A 12,424-nucleotide genomic window follows, 5' to 3' on the forward strand; every position below is an offset into this window, starting at 1 on the left:
GATCGAGTTACAGGTGGTGAACGTTTTGCTCGGTGCATTCACTGAATATCCTATTAGTTATAAAAAAAATTATCAAAGTTATCAAATTAATAGACTTTTATGATTTTGCCCACGTTTTGAATAGCCAATAGATGCAGCAGGTAGCCATGACCCTTTAAATCGGAAGTCCACAACTCTCCACTAACAAATCCAACTATTACTACGAACCAGAAAATTTAGGATGTCTATCAATTTAACCGCTTAAAATAATTTTTCGACAAAATTTAAAGAAAATAATAAAAAAAATTCTATGTCCTAAAAACTAGAGCGTCGAGAAATAAGAAAGAAAAAGAGTGCGTCGAAAAATGTCGAAAAATAAAATGTCGAAAAATAATAATAAGAAAGTAAAGCGTCGAAACTCAAAAGTCTAAAAACTAAATATTAAAAGTTGCGTCTAAAGGTATTAAAGCTTAAAAGGAATTCTATATCCAAAACGGCAATAACTTAAAAAGTACTAAAATCTTAAAACGGCGTCGCAAAATTCTAAAGCACCTAAATCTTAGTCTAAAGAAAAAGCACTTAAGGAATTTTACGGCAAAGCTTAAAAATCTAGAAATAAAGTAACTACGGCAAAATACTAAGTTACGAACTAATTACGAACGATAAATATACAAATTACTATTAAACGATTAAAAAGATACGAAATATAAAAATAAAACTTAAAGTTATAAAAATACAATTTTTATAAAAATATTATTTTTATATTATTATTTTATAAAAGTATTAATTTTAAAACTAATTAAAACCAAAAATACAAATTAATTAAAACTAAAACTAACTAATATTAAATTAAAACCCTAATTAATATTAATTAATAATAATTATTATTATTAATAACCTAACCCTAATCGTACCAGTTTAAGGATCAGAGCTGTCTTTTCAACTCATGCGATCACATGAGTTGTATGTTATATGTCCATGCGGTCGCATGGATCCGGATACCAGGCCAGTTCTTGGGCTGCTACAGTACCTTGGCCCGATTACTTTTAATTAATTTTTTTTCTGTTTTATATTTTATAGAAAATAAAATGTAGTAAAAACTAAAAAAAAATCACTTATTAGTTTTAATTTTTAACAAAAGAAATAAAAAATATAAACTTTTAATTTAAACACTTAAAATATAGAAATATATTTTTCTTTTTATGTTTTTAAATTTTTATATTTAAAAATTTTTATATTTTTACAAAAATAGTTTAAAAAAACTTAATAATTTTTTTTATATAGCATTTTGCTTTCGGCGTTGTTGAAGTTCCCCGACAGCGGCGCCAAAAATACTTGATGTTATGCGAGGTGTATACGAAATAGTTATATTTTTATTGCGAAATAGTATTAAATACGATACAATTTTACACAAGTTATTTATTTATTATTAGAGTGGATATACCTAAACCTTGCTACAACACTATAGGCAGTGTACCTAATTCTACAGTAGTGTAGTTTTTAGTAAGTCCGGTTCGTTCCGCAGGGAGCTAGCCAAGTTTAACGCTATATTTTTAAACTATATTTGAATATATATATATATATATATATATATATATATATATATATATATATATATATATATATATATATATATATATATATAAAAGTAGTATTATTATTATAAAAGGGGAGTTTTTACCGTTTAATGACCGGTTTGTCGATTTTCTGTCTTAAGTCACAATTAAAACCTAATGTAAAATATTAAAAATAAATATAACTTAATTTAAAGCGTAAAGTAAATGACGATAATTAATGTGCGATAAATTAAAGTTGAAATGTTCCGTTCTTATTGATTAAAAACATTCCATATTAATTGATTTCGTTGCGAGGTTTTGACCTCTATATGAGACGTTTTTCAAAGAATGCATTCATTTTTAAAACAAAATATAACCTTTATTTCATAAATAAAGGTTTAAAAAGCTTTACGTAGATTATCAAATAATGATAATCTAAAATATCTTGTTTACACACGACCATTACATAATGGTTTACAATACAAATATGTTACATCGAAATCAGTTTCTTGAATGCAGTTTTTACACAATATCATACAAACATGGACTCCAAATCTTGTCCTTATTTTAGTATGCAACAGCGGAAGCTCTTAATATTCACCTGAGAATAAACATGCTTTAAACGTCAACAAAAATGTTGGTGAGTTATAGGTTTAACCTATATATATCAAATCGTAACAATAGACCACAAGATTTCATATTTCAATACACATCCCATACATAGAGATAAAAATCATTCATATGGTGAACACCTGGTAACCGACATTAACAAGATGCATATATAAGAATATCCCCATCATTCCGGGACACCCTTCGGATATGATATAAATTTCGAAGTACTAAAGCATCCGGTACTTTGGATGGGGTTTGTTAGGCCCAATAGATCTATCTTTAGAATTCGCGTCAATTAGGGTGTCTGTTCCCTAATTCTTAGATTACCAGACTTAATAAAAAGGGGCATATTCGATTTCGATAATTCAACCATAGAATGTAGTTTCACGTACTTGTGTCTATTTTGTAAATCATTTATAAAATCTGCATGTATTCTCATCCCAAAAATATTAGATTTTAAAAGTGGGACTATAACTCACTTTCACAGATTTTTACTTCGTCGGGAAGTAAGACTTGGCCACTGGTTGATTCACGAACCTATAACAATATATACATATATATCAAAGTATGTTCAAAATATATTTACAACACTTTTAATATATTTTGATGTTTTAAGTTTATTAAGTCAGCTGTCCTCGTTAGTAACCTACAACTAGTTGTCCACAGTTAGATGTACAGAAGTAAATCGATAAATATTATCTTGAATCAATCCACGACCCAGTGTATACGTATCTCAGTATTGATCACAACTCAAACTATATATATTTTGGAATCAACCTCAACCCTGTATAGCTAACTCCAACATTCACATATAGAGTGTCTATGGTTGTTCCGAAATATATATAGATGTGTCGACATGATAGGTCGAAACATTGTATACGTGTCTATGGTATCTCAAGATTACATAATATACAATACAAGTTGATTAAGTTATGGTTGGAATAGATTTGTTACCAATTTTCACGTAGCTAAAATGAGAAAAATTATCCAATCTTGTTTTACCCATAACTTCTTCATTTTAAATCCGTTTTGAGTGAATCAAATTGCTATGGTTTCATATTGAACTCTATTTTATGAATCTAAACAGAAAAAGTATAGGTTTATAGTCAGAAAAATAAGTTACAAGTCGTTTTTGTAAAGGTAGTCATTTCAGTCGAAAGAACGACGTCTAGATGACCATTTTAGAAAACATACTTTCACTTTGAGTTTAACCATAATTTTTGGATATAGTTTCATGTTCATAATAAAAATCATTTTCCCAGAATAACAACTTTTAAATCAAAGTTTATCATAGTTTTTAATTAACTAACCCAAAACAGCCCGCGGTGTTACTACGACGGCGTAAATCCGGTTTTACGGTGTTTTTCGTGTTTCCAGGTTTTAAATCATTAAGTTAGCATATAATATAGATATAGAACATGTGTTTAGTTGATTTTAAAAGTCAAGTTAGAAGGATTAACTTTTATTTGCAAACAAGTTTAGAATTAACTAAACTATGTTCTAGTGATTACAAGTTTAAACCTTCGAATAAGATAGCTTTATATGTATGAATCGAATGATGTTATGAACATCATTACTACCTCAAGTTCCTTGGATAAACCTACTGGAAATGAGAAAAATCGATCAAGCTTCAAAGGATCCTTGGATGGCTTGAAAGTTCTTGAAGCAGAATCATGACACGAAAACAATTTCAAGTAAGATTTCCACTCGAAATAAGATTGTTATAGTTATAGAAATTGAATTAAAATTTGAATATGATTAGTACCTTGTATTAGAAAGATAACCTACTGTAAGTAACAAAGGTTTCTTGATCTTGGATGATTACTTGGAATGGATTTAGAAAACTTGGAAGTAAACTTGCAATCTTGGAAGTATTCTTGATTTTATGAAACTAGAACTTTTGGAATTTATGAAGAACACTTAGAACTTGAAGATAGAACTTGAGAGAGATCAATTAGATGAAGAAAATTGAAGAATGAAAGTGTTTGTAGGTGTTTTTGGTCGTTGGTGTATGGATTAGATATAAAGGATATGTAATTTTGTTTTCATGTAAATAAGTCATGAATGATTACTCATATTTTTGTAATTTTATGAGATATTTCATGCTAGTTTCCAAATTATGGTTCCCATATGTGTTAGGTGACTCACATGGGCTGCTAAGAGCTGATCATTGGAGTGTATATACCAATAGTACATACATCTAAAAGCTGTGTATTGTACGAGTACGAATACGGGTGCATACGAGTAGAATTGTTGATGAAACTGAACGAGGATGTAATTGTAAGCATTTTTGTTAAGTAGAAGTATTTTGATAAGTGTCTTGAAGTCTTTCAAAAGTGTATGAATACATATTAAAACACTACATGTATATACATTTTAACTGAGTCGTTAAGTCATCGTTAGTCGTTACATGTAAATGTTGTTTTGAAACCTTTAGGTTAACGATCTTGTTGAATGTTGTTAACCCATTATTTATTATAACAAATGATATGTTAAATTGTTATATTATCATGATATTATGATATATAATATAACTTAGTATGATATATATAGAGTTAAATGTCGTTACAACGATAATCGTTACATATATGTCTCGTTTCGAAATCATTAAGTTAGTAGTCTTATTTTTACATATGTATTTCATTGTTAATACACTTAATAATATATTTACTTATCATTTAACATAATTAACCAAGTGTATCAATATCTTAATATGATTCATATGTACCTAGTAAGACGTTGTTATAACGATAATCGTTATATATATCGTTTTCGAGTTTCTTAAATTAATAGTCTCATTTTTATGTATATAACTCATTGTTAAAATACCTAATGAGAAACATACTTATAATAAAATCATGTTAACTATATATATAACCATATATATGTCATCGTATAGTTTTTACAAGTTTTAACGTTCGTGAATCACCGGTCAACTTGGGTGGTCAATTGTCTATATGAAACCTATTTCAATTAATCAAGTCTTAACAAGTTTGATTGCTTAACATGTTGGAAACACTTAATCATGTAAATAACAATTTCATTTAATATATATATAAACATAGAAAAGTTCGGGTCACTACAAAAGTGCGATAAATAATATGACGCACTACAATAAAAGTGGGAATAAAGGACCTTTTTTCTGGGACCTAGTAAAATAAGGTCGTAAAAGCTACTTAGATAGGACCAGCCGATATTTAGGGTACCATTATGATATACTCTTTTAGAGTGGGGTCCTAAAGAGCTCTTTTCTGAGACACATTATTTTTGTGTGTCCTATTATCAAATATTTTCGTAGGACACTTAGAAAGTGAATCCTAATAGAGGAAGTTATAAGACATTTATTCGTTAGTGTCTCATTATGTGTTTATGTAATATGACACTTATTATGAACGTTATATGAAATATACGTATAGAGGCCTTTATTTTCGCGAGTCTTATTATATTGTAGCATAATAGAACATTTTATACATATGTCCTATAAATGTATGTTATTAGGACGAATGAGTTTTTGGGGTCCTAATTATCATAATAGTTAATATGATATAATAGGACATTTAAATTGTGTATCGTATAAAGGGACTTTATAAGATATTTAAATGTGTGTGTCTTATTATTTAGTAGAGTAATAGGACACATGATATGACGGTCATATGAAAATTACCCTTTATAAGACATTTATTTGTGTGAGTCGTATTTATAGTAGATATAATAAGACACTTTTAATTTTTGAGGTCATAATTATCATATTATTTCATAGGACACTTTAGTTGTGAATCATAAAATGGTACTTTATAAGACATTTCACAGTTTAGTGTCGCATTATGTGTTACTTTAATAGGATACTTTATATAAAAGTCATATGAAATAAACTATCATAGGACATTTATTTTTCCTAAGCGTATTATTTATTTATCTAATAAGACATGTAATACTTATGTCATATCATTGTCAATTTTTAGGACACTTTTAGTTTTAAGGGTCTTAATTATCATATAATTTCATAGGACACTTTAATTGTGAATCATAAAATGGTACTTTATAAGACATTTAACGGTTTAGTGTTGCATTATGTGTTAATTTAATAGGACACTTTATATAAAAGTCATATGAAATAAACTATCAGAGGACATTTATTTGTCCTAGTCGTATTATATATTTAGCTAATAGGACATGTAATACTTATGTCGTATCATTGTCAATTTTTATGACACTTTTAGTTTTTGGGGTCTTAATTATCATATGATTTCATATGACTCTTTAATTGTGAATCATAAAATGGTACTTTATAAGAAATTTAACGGTTTAGTGTTGCATTATGTGTTAATTTAATATGACACTTTATATAAAAGTCATATGAAATAAACTATCATAGGACATTTATTTGTCCTAGTCGTATTATATATTTAGGTAATAGGACATGTAATACCTATGCCGTATCATTGTCAATTTATAGGACACTTTTAGCTTTTAGGGTCTTAATTATCATATGATTTCAAAGGACACTTTAATTGTGAATCATTAAATGAGATTTTATAAGACTTTTAACATTTTGGTGTCACATTATGTGTTAATTTAATAGGACAACTTATATAAAAGTCATATTAAATATACTATCATAAGACATTTATTTGTCTTAGTCGTATTATATCAAAACATAATAGGACATTTGATAGTTAAGTCATGTCAATGTAAGTTTTTAAGAGACACTGATTGTTTAATAAGATGAATGAGTTATTTGTCTCTTAATTTAATTATTAAGACATTTGATATTTAAGTCATGTCAATGTAAGCTTTTAGAACACGTTGATTCTTTAATAAGACAAATGAGTAACACTAATAAACATTTATTTTACATTATCAAATATACCAATTTTGGCGATTTTATGACTGAACAAGGTCAATACTAAACAAATGGGTTTTATACTAGTTTAATGACCTGTGAAATCACGAATTTGATGAAATAAAAACATTAAAAGCTATTGATTCAAAGTTTATCAATTAAATCGACAATACATGTACAAAAATAAAGCAATAGTAGATATTATATTATATTAGTTCTTATTTTGCATTACAATATATAATAATTAAATGGTCAACTTCAATCACGAATTGGTTCAAATTTCTCAAACGGAACTTGAGATGAGCAATCCATCTCCATCTTTTATGACTAGCTACACACTCAAACATCCACAATCAAACTCAATACAATTACGGAAATTGCAATTGTAGCTTCATCTTGACCCATTTTAAATCCCGCATTATAGCTTTTTGAACTGCACATGATCATTTGACTCTTAAGAGTTAGGCAGTAAGAACTTCATATCTCGACCTCTACTCTGGCAAATTAAAACACGTGTATTATTTAATAACCACACAATAAAACTTGTAGGAATTTAGAATTTTACCACAGGTCTTGTTCTATCAGCACTTTCATGATCTTAAATAAATCATATTTGATGGCGGACTAAAAAGACATTCTAAAGCTGCTTACTAAGCAAGTCACTAATGGTATTGAAAGTCAGTAAAGGTAATGCCATACATTTTGGTAAAGATTGCAATACAAAGCTACTCACTAAGCAAGTCACTAATGTTATTGCAATATTATTATGAAAAACTTAATATAACAGTAAATGGGTCTAAATTGCAACATATAATGTCCTGAATGCAAAACTGATCCTACACTATGAGAAGTCAAAGAAACTTCCAAAATTAATTTAACTACATTCTTTGATTCATCGGTGCTAATGTTACCAAAATTGATTTAGCACCTCATTCACTATAATCAAAGATTCAACAAACTTTTTTTTCGACAATTTCACAAACACCTTATGAGCGCAAAACTTAAACAAAGTACAATGAATTTAGGTTCCTTTACAATCTAAGTCCATCTATTTCATCTAATTTATATAGTTAACGTTATATGCAATATAATCAGAACACAAACACATTCCATTCCATAAAAGGGTAATATATATGGGATCAGATATATATGAATGTAAAAGGTAAATTTAGTGGAAAGATAAAAGAGTGGATTGATTTACCTTTGTATTATAGACCGAAACCATTTTAAGTCAGCAAATAAACTTTTGATAAATTTACAAATGACACAACCCAAAGTCATCCAAATCTTCAAGATTTTAACCCTAACAAATTATATGTCAAAACTTTAATAATATATTACTCCGTCACTACCTCTATGGGCTATGGTTCTACCTTTGTCTCAAGAAACAAATTAATATATTACTCCAAAACTATAAATAACAAAAAGATTTGATTGTTAGCTGTTTGTGACATCACATAATGGTGTGCGTGGTACGGTTCTGGACCAAACTTGTTCGGTTCGGTTCCGTCCCGAATCTCAATTTGAAGCAAAAACATGGACCAAGGACCGGACCAAATATTATCGGTTCGGTACGGTGCGGTTCGGGTATTTTTAGTGTTTTTTTCGGTTTTGGTCCGGTTCGGTCCGGACCGAAGACCGAAAAAAGAGTACAAAAAGCAAATTTGTTTGAAAAAATATATATATAACCAAACATTGCCAAAGTTAATATAACGAATGTTAAATGAAGAAAAAGAAAAATATTTGTAAATAAAAATAAAAGACCTCTTCAAATGGTGGATGCATGTATGACAACCTTCCTATGGAGGGTTTATTTAGATTACATCTCTTAGTATACAATACTGCACAACAAACAGGGGAAAAAAATTAAAATAGTGAGGTCAATAATTTTTAAATGGTAAAAGTAGGCCCGAGAGTGATTTTTGACACTTTTACCAAAATGGTATACTTAGTATACTCGACCATCACAACCATATAATATGGTCATTGATATATCCAACATCATTTTTACTTTATCCACCATAACTCTGCATTAATAGATTGTACAGTACAGTATGTTAATGCATGATTTATGGTGGATGAAGTAAAAATGATGTTGAATATATCACCACCCATATAATATACCATTTTGAAGCTTGTCGGGTCTAGATTCTAAATCAGTTAATAATTTTTACCAAAATTTAACTATGTTCAACTAATGAGACCGCAAAGTAGGTCCGAGAGTGATTTTTGACACTTTTACCAAAATGGTAAAAATTTCTGTTGGCAACTCAAAATATAAGATGACCAACCTAGGCTGACCCAAACGGTATCATAAGCCTGTAATGACACTTTAGACGTGTTGGTGACTTCCAATTCTCAAAATTATGCATATGGGTCAATATAGACGCGTATGACCCAAATGGGTTGTAAATTTCCATTTTAACCAAAATATCACCCATATTTGTATAGTCTCACAAAATTTCATATAAAGTCTTAATTACTTTTTCTTAGTTGACGTGCACCCTAACATCTTTCAATATGAACAACAAAAATAGATATAACTATAAGAGAACCAGGCTAATAATACTCTTGTAAATGAACACTGATCACTAAATTAACCAACTAAGAGGCTTTGTAAATCGACGAATGCCTGCATATACAGGATTCAGGACTGACTGTTGACTTTTTAGTGTAAGGGTCCCCCAAGACTAAAACTACAAACTATATGAAACGAAAGGATTACTGTTGATAAAAATCGGAAATTAAATATGTTCAAAAATATTAGTAAAATAATATTGGTAATGAAAACTGTAAACAACATTAGTAACGGAAAATATAAATATCAATAACGGAGAATGCAAACCTGCTTTATAATGACTGAATGGTTCCTCTTCCTTTAAAACAGACATATATTCTCTCTTTCAAATGAAACACCCTAGCAACTATATGTTCATCATACCAAAAGAGTGCCCCATTAATAATCTGAAAGACAACCTCATTAATAATCGAAACTAAGAGTGAAACAAAACAGCTACGAAGCAACACATACATACCTACATTACGTGAAGAGATGACTGAAAGCAGTTTATTCTGATGACTATCTACAGATTGTACAATAGAAGAAGCAACCACAACAGGCTCTTTATAGCTTAATATGCAGTGTTGTAATACGGCCTCTTTTGGCCACTGATGAACTCGAATAACTTACATCAACTGAACCCACCGGTACAAATGATGGAGTAGGTTCAAGACGATGAACTGACTTGGACTTACGCGACATTATCAATTTTATAAACAACAGTGACTTATAACAACATAAAAGCCCTTGTATAAAGCCATCACAATAACAGTCACTTATCACAACGAAAAAAGCCTTATATAAACCCAGATAAACATATGAACAAACATCAGGCCACAATTTACGGGTAATGAATAGAAACATTCCGGTCAAAATAAAAACTTACGGGTAAAAACAACAATGCACGGGTCAAAAACACCAACATACGGGTAAAAACAGAGATGTGCTGGTCAAAAACAGCACCATACGGGTAAAAACTGCAATGTACGGGTAAAAATACCACTACTCGGGTAAAAACAGCAATGCACAGGTCAAAAACAGCACCATACGGGTAATAAAAAAATGTACGGGTCAAAAACAGCAACATACGGGTCAATAACAGCAACTTACATGTCAAAACAGGGCCTTAAGGGCCAATATAATAACTCAATATAGTTCCTATATACATAAACATATTAGATAAACAAACAGACTTAGAGTGCATTAATAGAGTTCCAATATACATAAACATATCAAATCAATATACTAAATATAAACGTATCAGATCAAATGGCAAGTTAAACATCAATTTGCTACTAAATCGAAGAAGAGTATATACATAAATTAGGCCAAGAAGATTTCGCATAAACATAAACATACAAGATGGTTGAGAAAAAGAAGCATCAAATTGAAGATTTAGGGGAGAAATCGCTCTCTATAAAGGAAGAGGGAATATGTGAAATTTTAGTGAAGTTAAGAGAGGGAAATATCCCGCCGCTTCTTTTGCTTTTCACCAAAAGTGGATTAAATTTAACAATTCATAGTTATTTGGATTGGATTGAAGTTTTGAAGTTAAACGACAAAATTGCGGCAATGGTCCATAATGTTTGTATCTAATAGCACAGATAACATTTATCTAATATTTCGACTTAGATGACCTTAAACTATCAATATTTGGTACCGATGGCCAACCACTAAACTCTGTCACTTTTTGGAAGTTAATTTTCATCACGTGCCAAGCACCTGATGGCATTATAGTCCACACACGTTTTATGTGTTTGATATTAGTCATGGACCAGGCACAAAACTGAAACTATGTCAGCATTTGAGTTCTATTTTTCTTAATTATTTCCATACTAAACCACAAAACTCAAACTATGTCAACACTTGAAAAAATAAATCATATAATCGGACATTAAATCCAGATCTGTTAACGAGATGGTTAAATAAAACATTCATCCGCCTTATTGATTTTTGTTACATCCATCTTCCTTACTTATTTTTGTTAAATGCCTCTCGTAGGTAATCGTGAAGAATGAAGTTTGCTTCATAGAAAACATACCTTTTTACTTTCAATATATCGATGTTTAATTAGATCTAACACCAACACTAAAACCACCATGGATTGAAGAAAAACTCAGATTTGTCGCATGATCCATTGGTTGGGGCTGCATTCACCGGAGAATGGTCGGAGATTTGACGTAATCGTTCGTAATTAACGATGGGAGGTTCGCAAACAAACTTTTGATTGAAATAATTTGTTAGGCTCACATGGATGACACATCACAAAAGAATAAGTTAGAAGACAACATATACAAATTGCTTTTGTTTTGCATATACAACATATTTATACTATATCATTATTAAATGGGTTTTGTTTTTTGATGTTGATATATTGATATATATACAGCAAATGAAACTGACAGTTTAAAATTGAGAATGGATGAACTGAAATGGTTTTTGATTTAATGAAGATGAAAGGAATATGCAGTGCCAAGACAAAATTACGTTGTTGGTCCCTGTGATTTGTGAAAGAAAATGACAAAAATGCCCTCACGTGCTTGCCACGTGATGAAACTTAACTTCCAAAAGTAACAGAGTTTAGTGGTTGGGCCATCAGTGCCAAATGATACAAACATTAAGGATCATTGGCGCAATTTTGTCAAGTTAAACGGATTGTTTGGAATTTTTTGAGAAAATAAAAATAAAAATATATCAATATTATGTTCAAAGTAACATTATCAGCCATATTTTTTCAAAAATATGTTCAAAATAAATAACACGCAAGTAATTTTAAGAGTCAAGAACATCATATTTTTTCAAAAATTATTTAACACTAACCTTGGTTACATGGGTCCTCAGTTAGTTAAAGTAAAATATATAAAATTATGTACA

General features: G+C 29.6%; 1 long non-coding RNA gene across 1 annotated transcript; it reads right to left on the reverse strand.

Annotated features, from left to right (window-relative positions):
• Positions 1 to 7,160: 7,160 nt before the first annotated feature.
• On the reverse strand, positions 7,161 to 11,014 carry LOC139867259 (uncharacterized). The gene is made up of 3 exons (XR_011765790.1): positions 10,026 to 11,014; positions 9,836 to 9,954; positions 7,161 to 7,486 (listed from the first exon to the last, which is right to left on the reverse strand). It is a non-coding gene; the product is annotated as an uncharacterized lncRNA (long non-coding RNA).
• Between the last annotated feature and the right edge of the window lie 1,410 nt (positions 11,015 to 12,424).

This window comes from Rutidosis leptorrhynchoides, chromosome 9, assembly GCF_046630445.1.
Source record: "Rutidosis leptorrhynchoides isolate AG116_Rl617_1_P2 chromosome 9, CSIRO_AGI_Rlap_v1, whole genome shotgun sequence".
NCBI classification, from domain to species: Eukaryota; Viridiplantae; Streptophyta; class Magnoliopsida; order Asterales; family Asteraceae; genus Rutidosis; species Rutidosis leptorrhynchoides.